The sequence below is a fragment of the Myripristis murdjan genome, chromosome 4, assembly GCF_902150065.1.
Source record: "Myripristis murdjan chromosome 4, fMyrMur1.1, whole genome shotgun sequence".
NCBI classification, from domain to species: Eukaryota; Metazoa; Chordata; class Actinopteri; order Holocentriformes; family Holocentridae; genus Myripristis; species Myripristis murdjan.
This window is the reverse complement of record NC_043983.1, coordinates 19760326-19773036: the sequence shown is the minus strand read 5'-3', so window position 1 is coordinate 19773036 and position 12711 is coordinate 19760326. Positions and strand designations below refer to the sequence as shown.

At 38.1% G+C, this 12711-nt stretch overlaps 1 long non-coding RNA gene across 1 annotated transcript in view; it reads left to right on the top strand.

Annotated features, from left to right (window-relative positions):
- The window catches only part of LOC115357843 (uncharacterized), a 39331-nt gene that overhangs the window by 2006 nt on the left and 24614 nt on the right, over positions 1–12711 (top strand). The gene's annotated exons all lie outside the window — the stretch shown is intronic.

The window sequence follows — 12711 nt, the reverse complement described above, 5'->3', positions numbered from 1 at the left end:
CAAAAAGTAGGTGAAACGGTAAATTCACAAGGTTACCTCAGGTGGGTTTCTGTGAACCACAGCTGTTTGTAATTTAACTCTGCCTTTTTGGATTCTTCCAATTGTTTACAAGCACTAAAACAAACACATACAACACACACTGATTTGTGATTTGTCTAACATGAATCACTCTGGGTATCAAGGACCTGTTTAGGAAAGACGAGAACTGACTACTAATATAAACTGCTGAAAGCTGCGTGAATAGTCGGCCAGTTATCTTGAGAGCAAACAAATCAGCTCAAAAACTGGGTACAGTTTTTGAGAGGATGTTAACGATCACCATATTCATTGTGCAAACATCAGTTAGGTATATTCAGTTTCCACTCCAGTTTGCTTAATCTTCAGGATTTAAGAATAGACTCATATGCTTCTGTCCTCTACTGACATCTTGACCTCTCCTGCCTGTTGACAATGGCAAAAAGATTAAAATTACAATTACGCTGTTAATAATTTAGTCATTTTTGTACAATAATAATATCAATATTATTTATGTGATCAGATATTATGTGCAAAATATGAGTAAATGTCAGAATCACCTTTCAGCTATTGAAAGTGTGTCAGACTTTCATGTGCTACTACTGAAATAAATGTGCTAATGGTGTTGGTAATTCTTAGGTAATTGTGTTTTACCACTTCTATCTCAGAGGCTTTCTTGGTAATTGTTGTTCTTAGCGGAGTGGAGAGTTATTTGACTTACATTTATCCAAGGACGGCTTTTCCTCAGTTCTTTTTTAATCTTAGCTCTGCTTCACATTCATGCACACATCCACATGTCCAGTACAGCCAGATTCCTGTCGGCCACTGAGCTTTGCTACAGGTTTTGCTGAGCATGCATGCTCTTTTACAGCACTACCCTATTTCTCATTCATACAGTTACATAAATTCATACTTGGAAGCTGCCTATTACAACCATGGCCTGCTGCTGGCGAAGGAGCTACTCCACTGGAGCAATGGGAGTTAAGTGCCTTGCTCTAGAGCAATATGCTGAGGGAGGGCAGAGCATTACACAGTAACTTCCTCCACTCAGATTTTTCTAGCCCAGAGATTTTGTTCCAAAGCCTGCTTTGCTAACATTTGGCTACCAAAGCCCCAATTAAACCTAAGTGTAAAAATCATGAATCTTCTAACAGTAGATTTTTTAAAAATCTGTCATTCCTTAAAATGTTTTTTTTTTTTTTTTTTTTACAACCAACTGTGCAAATACAGCACTGCAAGCGTGTCTTCCTCGGTAGAGAGTGCCACTCATGCTACTCGGCAAGGTAAAGTGCACAATGAGCACATTTGCTTCAAATACGGTACTATCATTTTCAGAGTGGAGGATCATAATATTCAAATCCGTATTTAACCTTTCAAGGCAGGAGGATTATGCAGCAAAGTCTCCATTCCAAGCGGTTTCCTCGCCCCCTACTCCCCTGCCATAATAATGATCATTATCATCATTGTGTGAAAAGAGGATTATCATATCGTTATATAAACCCAGGAACACCCCTACCATTATGTAGTAATTTCACTCTCATCAGTGGACCAGTGGTGTGTATGACAGTCAGCTGAGCTGTCACAGGTGACCATGGTGGACTTCCATCATTCTCTGAGCTGGCAGAGCGCTTTTCCACAAGACAGTGACGGAGGATAAAGACATTTAAGGTCTTACTTGAACTGAAAAAAATGAAACAGATAAAAAAGCTGAACTCAGTGTCACACAGTCTGTCTAAAACATGGCACCCACAATAGCTGAGGTAATTTCCACAATGACTTCCTATAAAGGCTCGTATATTGTGGTCTTAAAATAAATTAAACTGAGCTACTTTCACTAATGTAGCTGAAATATGTATCACTTTGGTTCATTTTGCTGTCACATCTGTGGTGAATTGTGCTAGCATGTTCAGTTCTGTCATCCCACTAAGCAGCTGTCTCTACTCACCACTGTGAGAGAAGTCCAAACTTCAGCTGTGAACTGATGAGAGAAAAGGCTCGTACTCAGTGTGATGGTGCAGGAGTGTGTTTGCGCATAGTGCACTTCTCATGTGTTCGTAATACACAAGCCCTCGTAGGAAGTAAAGGTTGTAAGGTATTTATTACAAATGCAAACGGTTTGCATATGTAAGTACTCTATTTCCTGAAAGGGACACTAGCACCATATTGTGGATAAAGTCAGCACTACTGGGCATTGGTTATGAATAAAAAACTCACAGCGCAGTCACAAACATTCAGCTACCTCATTCAAAGGCTGCCTTTCTTTTGATTTTCTTGTCTAATTATTTACTGTATGCTGCGCGCTGTCATTTTGAAACTCAATAGCGAGGTCAGTTCTGTCTACTCCTTGGAACCCCTGTGTTTCTGCATCTCCGTAGGTACAGTCTTAAACATATGGACTCTTTTAATTAAATCATACCTTGACTCAGTCCTTCTCAGTCTTACTGACAGCAAGGTCATTAAACTATTAAAGGGAGTCACAGGGAAAATTGTTGTGAGCAGATTGAGGCAGGGAAGGTTAATTAAATGGCCATTGCCTCTCCTTACCTCAAGCAAAGCAGCATTCTTCTATTCCAGACAGGCCAATGTGAGAGAATGTAGCTTTTTTCATACTACACAAAATGTGTAAGCACAGGACCATTTTTCCTGTACTAAGCCAACAAAATTGGTTCATCTCTAAAAAAAATCCTTTTTTCTCACAATACTGATACAAAACTGTGACCCTGCGAACCCTGCAATACAGTAAAACTGTAAGGAAACAAAAGCAGTGAGATAGCACTTCTGTGTCTAGCTTGGTTAAGGACAAATCATTTCATAGTGCTTCAGAGATAAATTGATATTTTAAATCACCCACGTATGTGTATTTCTGCCTTACTATGGTTTACAAAAACAGGCTTAAGACTTGCCATCATAAAGCTATTTTATAAAATTGACTTTTTGAATTCGACAGCACTCATGGCATTAGAAAAATATAGTGACAATATTCACTTTGATTTGTCCTTGTGATAGTCCAATAACATTTTAATGTATTAACATAACTTTATCTCATGATCTGTGACTTGATAGACGGCTATTTACTGTGGAACAGCATCATCAGTTGTAGCATTAAGATGTTAAGTGCTTGTCAACCTCATCGCATAGAGGCAGAAAAACATTCATATATTCAGATAGTTTCCAAGGAACATTTATTTGTTCGTGGCAATCAAATATCATGGTAAATAATTCAGCCCCATTGAAAGTAACTAATAACATCTTCATCCATCTTACAACTTCACCCACCTAGTAATGTTAAAGCATCGTTATATGGTGGAATCTGTATTATGGCTACAACCAGAGCAGCCTATTGTCACAAGCTTTGGATACAGACAATACAAAGATTTACTTGTAGGCACCACTGAATGATTTTACAACAGCTTAACTGTTGCTGACAGATCTGGAGAATTTGATCTTCTCCGTATCGGCCGCTGGAATTCCACAACAACCTCGCAGTGTTTTGTCTGTGAGTTAACTTCAAAGCTTGCTTAATAGTTGTGATAATCTGCACGGGTACACACTGCTGAAATTGCTTACCTATATGTTTTAAAAGTTAGATCAAAATTAAGGTCCATATTATGATTATTCTTAGCTATTATCTGATGTAACTGCTCTGTCTAAGGCCATGTGTGTTGAAACCAGTTCACGACAGAAAGTCTCCCATCACATCATGTACACCATTGACAAAAGGAGCTATTTCTCCACCTTGAAATAGCTTTAGCCACTTTCAAGTAGACGAAGCAAAACCAGAGCAGTCGGCCCTGGGCACAAATGCTCAAAACATTGTAGTATATACTTTAAAATGTAATTAAATATGATGACGCACTTTACTGTATTTGGCACATTTTATCATAACCTCTCTGGAAATTTGATGCAACTGTGGCTGAGCTACAGAATCATGAATATCTCAAGTTCAGTTCTAAGTTCAGGAGCAGGTTAGTCTCACATATCCACACCTCTGTCTCATACCAAGATGCCTGAAATAAATCCTGCTATTATGACCAAGTAGAACAATGCTAACTACCTTATTTATTAAACTACCCTGCATAAAAACCGATACAGTGCCTGGTAAACTGGTTTTATTTACCTGATAATGCCAGACCCATGGTTGATGTGTTCAGATACTAATTTTAGACGCTGTAATTGCTTTATTACAGATATGTTTTAGGAAGAGGTGTAGCTTTGTCAGATTAAGACTAGATGTATGAATAATAATCAGTTCCAGCATTACAGTTTGTCCCAAAAATAATGAACACTTCTCATTTGGCATCTCTGTCTATAGGTCAATAATGATGATGTACACGTTTATATATTTTATAATGTATTTTTCTAAAAAAAAAAAAAATACTTTGAAATTTTGAGAGTGAAGTGCAATAAAACAGAAATTGGTGCTAGAAACATCATTTGGCAGGATTAAAATGTACTGGACAATGTCCAAGTGCTATGATTCACTTGTTAGAACCTGAGCCATAATCAGTCCTGTTATATGGGGTAAGCTTCAAGTTTGTGTAGACAGAGATGAGAATCGGCAAGAATATTAAGATGGTTGAGGTTGAGATGAGGAAGAATCAAAAACTCTTGTTCAACTTTACATCCTAACAAGCTTTTTAAAAGAACAAATTGTAAGCATTGTTGTGGATGAGCACAAACAATTCGCTGGAGGAAGAATTAATTTTTTGTTAAATGCTGGCTAGCAAGCTGTAAAACATACTGTAGGGGGCGCCCCAGTAGCTCATTTGGTAGAGCACGTACCACTTGGCTGATTCCTGACTGCAGCGCCCTGGGGTCAAATCTATTTGCTGCATGTGATCCTCTCTCTCCCCCTGCCTTTCCTGTCTCTCTCTCTACTGTAACTATCAAATAAAGCAGAAATGCCCCAAAAATAATCTGTACTGTAAACGAATAGCATGTAGCACTGTCTGTGGCTAGGTGAAGCAGTGCAGCCAGATGAAGACAACAGAGAAGGAGGGGACGGGGCCGCGGAGTCCCAGGTGAGGTGTTGGAGCTTGTGGCTTTGTAATTAAAAGGATGAAAGTGCTGGACTCAATTATGAGATACAGTACATTGTTTAAGGCACAATGTGGTAGTCTACTGTACAGCTATACTCAGAAGATGAAGTTAGCATGGCCTCATCTTTTGTGTTCACATGGCATGCAAGCATGATCAATGAATTACTTCGTCAGGTGAGGGTGCCAAGCGGGCAACAAGCTGCAGCACCCAGGAGACACAGGTGGATTAACAGTCTCAGGTTCAACCTCACAGCAACTCAGCCACCACTGAAATTGCTGCTCGATAATAGTCAAGTATTATTCAGTGTTGAATTTTAGACAATGGGAATATTAGCAAAAAAATTACTCAAATATTCTTTGTGTTATGTTGCAAATTTGACTGAATATTTTCCAATGATATCCATCATTGCAGTGCCTGCCAGTTTAATGATCTGTCTGTGGCATAATCTCTGCTGTCTCCTGTGCAGTTTCGTTTGTTTCAGGGAATTTTACCAGAAATGAGCATCAGCATAATGAAACAAGGCAAAATAGGCAGATTTCTGCACTACTGTTAAGAAAATGACACTGAGAATTTTTTTTTTTTAAAAGTTGAATTTTATTGGAGACTACCAGTAGCCAAAACAGCTAGGCTTATCATCCCTTGACTGGAATCAAGTGCAGTATGATGGTAATGATATTTCTCATCTTGGTATTAAGCATTCAGCAGCCTTTATTGTCAGGTACTGCTGGGTGATATGGTCAAATGGAATGAAATGAAATCTCAATTTTTTTTTTTCCAAACTTGTTGTGATTCGCGATTTTAATCTTTTTGTTTCATTTTGCACTAACTACTACTACTAACTGATAGAAATGTTACGGGGCATGATCATGTGACTAGTGATTCGTACATGCATTTCTGAACATGTATGTTGTGAGTCACTGAGTGAACTGTTTGGCTTATTTCACAGAGCGCTCAACTGCTTTTACAACGTTATAACATACATAGTCAAAATCTCAATTTCACAATTCAGACGTTTGTCACATCAATTTAAAAGATTTAATTTATTGATTTCACTGATGGCCTGGACAAAATTGCTTAAAACATTGTAGTATCTATTTAAAAATGGAATAAAATATGGTGAAATTAATGTATTTTTTTCTCCAGTGTGGTGAAGGTACTGTAAACTGTCTACAACCTTAATAATTTTTTTTATCTCCCCCCTGTGCTTCACTGTACTGTGCACATTCCATCATAACCCCACTAGGAATTTGGTTAAACTCTGGCTGAGCTGCAGTATCACAAATTGAAATATCTCAACAATGATTGATGATCAAAAATTTTCTTTGTTTATCGAAATAAAGTTTTGAGTGAGTTGACATTTTGGACTATGGTCAGGGATAGGCTAGTATCACATATCTATTTTTTCACGCATGCATTTCTCCGTAGATGAGTAAATTGCTTGGCTTGTTTGTGGCACTCAGCTGCTTTTATAAAGTCATGACATACCAAGTCAAAATATCAATTTACGATTCAGACATTTTTTGCATTGATTTAAAAGATCAATCAGATTTAATCGATTTATTGCCCAGCCCTGCTGTCACGTTTGAGTGTGCCATTAATGAATGTGGGAATGTTGCATGCTGGTTTACATAGGTTTCTGTGTTTTATTAATTATCAGTGATCCCATGTTATCTCACACAGCAGTAGACTTGAGCCGCTCTGTTGTAGGGCTTCATTCAAAACGGCATTTGAAAACGTGGCACTTAAATGTGGCCTTGATTATCAGCAAAGATGCATATCGCTATACGTCTCATGACCTTTTCTCAATTCTTAGAAACAACCTTTCGGTTTGCCATACAAGTGATCTACCGAGCAGCCCTTATTTCAGCAATTTCTCAACATTTAGAATTTATTGGCCTGTTATCCCCACAGTCTTCCTCCAAAATACACTGTGGTGGGTGGCAGTAAACAGTGAGAACCAATTCTAAAGGGATTAACTTTTGTGGCTGTACGGTTTGATCATTTCATTTGTCTGACATATTGTTTGTCACATCTTTATTACTGCCGGGTTTTCTCTAGCTTTGTGCCTTTCTGGCTTTCTCTTTTAAAATTGGGAGAAAATGTCACATCAAAGTGCATTCCAAAATTTGGCGCTTTATGGTTTAACTGCTCAGCAGTGAAATATTGTAGATACTTCTGACAACATGGCTGAAGGCTTTTTCTGAATCTTTGAGGTCTGTTTGATCATTAACAGCACCTAGTTCAACTTTGGAAGTCATAAAACTGACATGATGTGACTTGACTTGATTCCTTTGTCTTCCATTATCAAAAGTTGCAAGTTCACTATTGATTGGCTATTCATGAGTTTTTGGTCCATAAGCCCCGTAATCCTACTAATTACACTTTCCAACATTCTTCCTCAGCTCAAAAATGTGATGCAAGACATGGCTCAGTGAATGACAAGGATTAAACTACATAGTAAGTGCTGCCCTTTAGATTTCTCAGTGTCAAGTGATGAACACAGCTATTCAGTGGTGACCCTGGTCAACGTCTGTCAAAACACAGTCAACGAGCTTCATCCAATCACATCTTCATCATCAGTGTTGTTTTGGTTAAGACAGCTTAGCTCTTCACCCACTCACAGTGAACCCAGTCAGGAGCAGCAGTTTAGGCATTACTTTGAATCATAGATGAGATAAATTAAAGTTATTTTTGTTCAGAAATCATAATTTGCACCTGAAGTCTTCTGTTAAACCTGGTCTATAGACAGTAGGTAACATGTCATTGGTTGAAAAAATAATAAAACTAACAGACTGGTACTTTCATAGTTTTCAATATTAATGAGCAATCCCTACCCACCCACCTCAAAAAATATACCGCTTTTGAGAATAGTCTTCATGTCACAACAATAACAGAAAAGAATAGCATAGAACTAAAATTTGATATTATTTACATGACCCATACTTAAATTGCAACAGCCATGTAATCACACTAGGACTGCTGTAAGTGCCCATGTGCATGAAAATGTAGCCTCTTCATCCAGTGGGTGGTTAGGTGGGAGTCAGATGCAGTTACAGTTAAATGAAAAATAATCAAAGAACATGTTTTCCTCAGTGTGAGACACCTTGAGAGTTAAAATGCACACACTAATTCACTCACTGATATTGGCCTTTGGCTTTCAATGGAGATGAATTACTACCCCTGTTGTCTGCCATACTGTCGTTTCTTTCACTTCAGATTTTTCTCTCCCAAGAAGTTTCAGGGCATCCTTTACTGATACAAGGTCAAATCCAACTATTAGCCATTTACACAATAGTTAACACAAACTGTGCTCTATGGAGCAGAGAGGCATACAAAAAAAAGGAGCCAGGATAACACTGAACAAGGATAGGAGAAAACAAAGGACTCACAAAGAATAGAAAGCAGTTGAAACTAGTGAAAACTATAGCTAGTTAGCTTTAGCTCTAAAGTTACATGACTTCCAGCTATGAGCAACTTGCAAAATAATGTAATAAATCAACTCAACAGTAATTCATCACTACAGCAGCTCAGTTCAAGTTGACAGTGTTTGTATCTGTTGATGCTTTGAACAATTTATCAAACTCTGTATGTCCTAATCTTGACAAATAAGTCAGTAATTATTTGTAAATAAGCAGTTGATTTACCATGACAGCTGTTTCCATAGCTTCATTTTTTGCTTGTTTCTTAACTGTGTCCTTACAGCAGACTCATTTGGGCCTGATCTGGTCCACTTTTGGCACTTACGGTTCAGTTATGGCTCCAGCATGTGTTGTGTGGGCTGTGGTCCTCGTTGCTAAGCATTCACTGCTGTGGTATTTATGTTCTGCACTTCCCAGAGGTCACTCTTCAATCAAACAGTGTGTCCAATACTGTGACATATTTTTCTGAGGAGTTTCTTTATCTAAAATTTATGTTTCTTTGGGTAGGCCTCTTTCCAACCTTTCCCACCATGTTCAACCATGATGCTCATCACTGTTAATGCCAACGACCCATTTCCACTTGTATTTGTTGCAAACAAACTACTGCTGCATTACTTCCTGCACACCACAGACTGCTTGCATTGACCCTTTTTCTGATAGTTTTTTTAAATATGAAGTTTTTCAAATGTACGTCAAACCTTCTTGCAGTAGATGCATATAGTCTTTCTGGACTAAAGGCTAGCACAACATCAGAAATTAACTGACAGAAATGTGGAATAAGCATAAAATTTGATGGTTGAGTCGATATGGTCAACATTGTCGGCCCGTATCACTAACTGCATTTCCATAAACCCTTGATGGATTTCATCAACCCTTGATGGAAATGGCAAATGTCAAATAAAACCCCAAAATGCAACTTAAACTGTATATGCTCACTTGAGATGGATGAGCTTTTTATTCAATGAAAAGAAATGTGATCATTTGCATTTGAAAAACATCTACCGAATAAAAACTGGACGTAGAATTTAATCACATGACTTTTGTCCTCTGACCTCAGACAGACAGAGCTGGCTGTTATGGCAGGTGGTGGCAGCAGGTACAGGTGGACAGATGAAGAAATAGAGACATTCCTTTGTCTCATTATGCAAAGAATGTAAGGGTGATATTAAACAAGAAACAGCGGCTATAATATGGCTATATTGACAGATTCTGTCCAGTTGAAAAACTAAGCAAAGCCATGTAGCTAGCAAACTACCTTGGTGCCTGTGATGGCCAGACATTATGGAAGCGCACCTTTATTCACTTGATTTTTTTGCAGCATTCAGTAATTCACTTGCAATTCTTTTTTTTTTTTTTTTTTTCTTTTTTTTTTAGACATGCAGCCACAGATAAATTAGATGATTATTTGCCGTTTTTGTGAGTTTTAACAATCCTTACTTCAAGCAAGGATTAATTTTGTATAGTGCACCTTTAGGAGACAAACAAAGCTTTAGGTCGTGTTGCCAGATAAACAATGAGGAAGTGGCTGCTAGTGCATTATTCACTGAGAGCTAATTTCTGCCATACTATAGCTCTTACAATTACACACAACAAAAAATGCTATCCATCACTTCCATTGCCAAGGGACAGCGGTCAGAGCAGTGAGGGAGTTCAGTTAAATGTGAGGAGGCAAAAATTGCCTTCATTGCTGCTCTGGCATTACCTATGCAGATCTTTATCAGGAGGGCCAGTGAGTCTATTGTGACTATTTTGCTGGCCTTACAATGGCTTTCTGTGCACCCATGCTACCAGGAGATTGGCTGAAATTATATTCCCTTCATGCTTGGCTAGGTTGCAGCTTAGAAACAAGCTGCTTATGGAAGCCAGGGGAAGATTGCTGATAATAGGAGCTTCACATCCAGTTGACCTTTTTCCCACTCTTTTTTCTCCTTTGCAATAGCTCAATTGCAGTGACAGGAGAAAAGGAAACAATCTGTTCAGTAGAGGACACACAACCTGCACCATCTAAGCCAAGGCCTTGGCACTGAATGGCAAGGTCTTTACTCGTTGCAACCAATACTCTGATTTCCACAGGGCCTACAAGGGATTGCCTGGGCTTACTCATTATTTATGTCTCTCAATTTCCACATCTCTTTGCATGTTGTTGCCTACAGCTGGGGTTCCAGACCACCAGCTCTCGGACCCGTGCTGGGCCACAGGCTGTTTGCCACAAGGTGGAAGAGAGTGAGAAACATCTCAAAATCCTCAATTTGATCTGTCCTTTGTACGTCGTCAAGCGATAATACAACTCACTGGCCAGAAATATAAAAATGGTCCACAGACTCAGGCCTGAAAAGCTGTAAATGCACAAAAGTGGAGGCATTCACACATTAATAATCTCAGATGTATTACATCCACTATGCTGTATGTAATTGCTCATTTCTTGTTTTAAATCTCAAAAATGGTGGAATTGTCTTCATGTCAACAAGTTTAATGTCCACAGTCAACTCTCATAGTTACCCATAAGACCGAGAAGGCTGTTGAATTGCCCTTTTTCCTGTTAAAATAAGATGAAGATGAGTAATAAGCCAAAATAAGCATTATGTCATGTGTCAAAATAACCAAATAATCAAAAGTTAAAAACAAAATAGAGGATATTTGGAGTTAATATTATCACTACAAGAAAATATTTAAAGTGGCACAAAGTGATAGTGGGGAAAAGCTATGAAACGGGTACATCAAGAGCCACAAAACTGAGGTGATGTACTCTCTGACCAAAGACCTCCAAATGTGCCAAAGCTGCTCTTAGACAGTTTGTTACAAGTAATGCTTCACTCTGGACAGAAATTGTTGTCTGGTGGTCATGTCATGTCACATCAAGATGTTTCCTGAGTAGTTAGAACGGAGGTCGACAGCAGAAAAAATGTTACCCTCCTAAAACATCAGTGGTAAACTTCAGATTTTGGTGTCAGTTCCTCAGAATCAAAGAGCAAGCAGTTTTTTTCTACACTCAGCATTTTGCACTGACATTCAACAATCATACAGGAAGAAATCCATTGTAGAAACGGCACAAGACATGTTGAGTTAGTGGCATAGCAAACATCACACATACAACCAAATATTCACAAACTAGTTGGTCAGCCAGCTATATTTATATACCCTGAACCCACCTTCAACTGAGAGCAACAAGTTCATGCCAGTTCTGGAGAGGAAGTCATTCTGAGAAATGTAGGAGATCATCAGCTGAAGTAGAAGAAGACAACACAGGGAAAATATCTAACGAAAAATGTAAATTACAACACAACACACAAAATACAAAACATGTAAAAGACGAGGTGAATATTATCTTTAAAGAAGCATTCTCCTATTCATTTTTATCTCTTGCCTTGTGTAAGAAACATGCAAGTGAAATATTACAGATATTTGTTTTCTAAAAACAAATTGTTGACAGTAAAGATTTATTTGAAGAATTCCAGCCTGTTTTCCGTTTTAAAAATTGAAAAGATACTGCTTAGACCTGCAATGGCATTTGTTTGGTGCTGTTTTTTTTGGTGTTGGTGCTGTTTGTCTGGTGTTGATACTCAGGTATGCATCAGTTGAAGGACAGTAACTTGCCCATTCGTTGCATCTCTCCAGATGTGATCCCTGATTGTAATTGTTGTTTGGCTGAGTTTTGTTCAAACCAGCAGAGTGCCTTACTTAACCTACTCTAAATTTTAGTGGAGATCCAGAGGTTTCCAAAGATACCAAATACATTCTGTTGAATTACAGCAAAATGTGTAAAAAATGATACATAAGACATCTGGCTATTTTCTGTTTGATGTCATTGTGCATGCAGCCATAAAACAAGGGCATCTTGGGTGTGAATATCAGTGTGATGTAGCTTCAGTGAAGCATCGCAGCCAGCAGATACAGGATATGTATGTGACATTGTCAGACAATATGAAAAAAAAATTCTAACTTTGCATCAATTAATGGGAAAAATAAGGGGTTAACTGTAGCCAGATACTGAATATATACAGACTTTTGACACTATTGTTAGGATCACCTAACCAAGGAACACTCCTTACTTGAAACATAGTGGACCTTTTAGCAACATTTTATGGCCATTTGAAAGTAAGTTGAGTAGCCTTTTGACCTATTAAAAAATGTATATTTTTAGCGAAAAATTCTTGTGAATATTCTGTCTTAGGTCTTCTTGATCTCATCATTGCCTTTGACAATGACTATACTTAACCTCTTTATTTAAATAACCTGG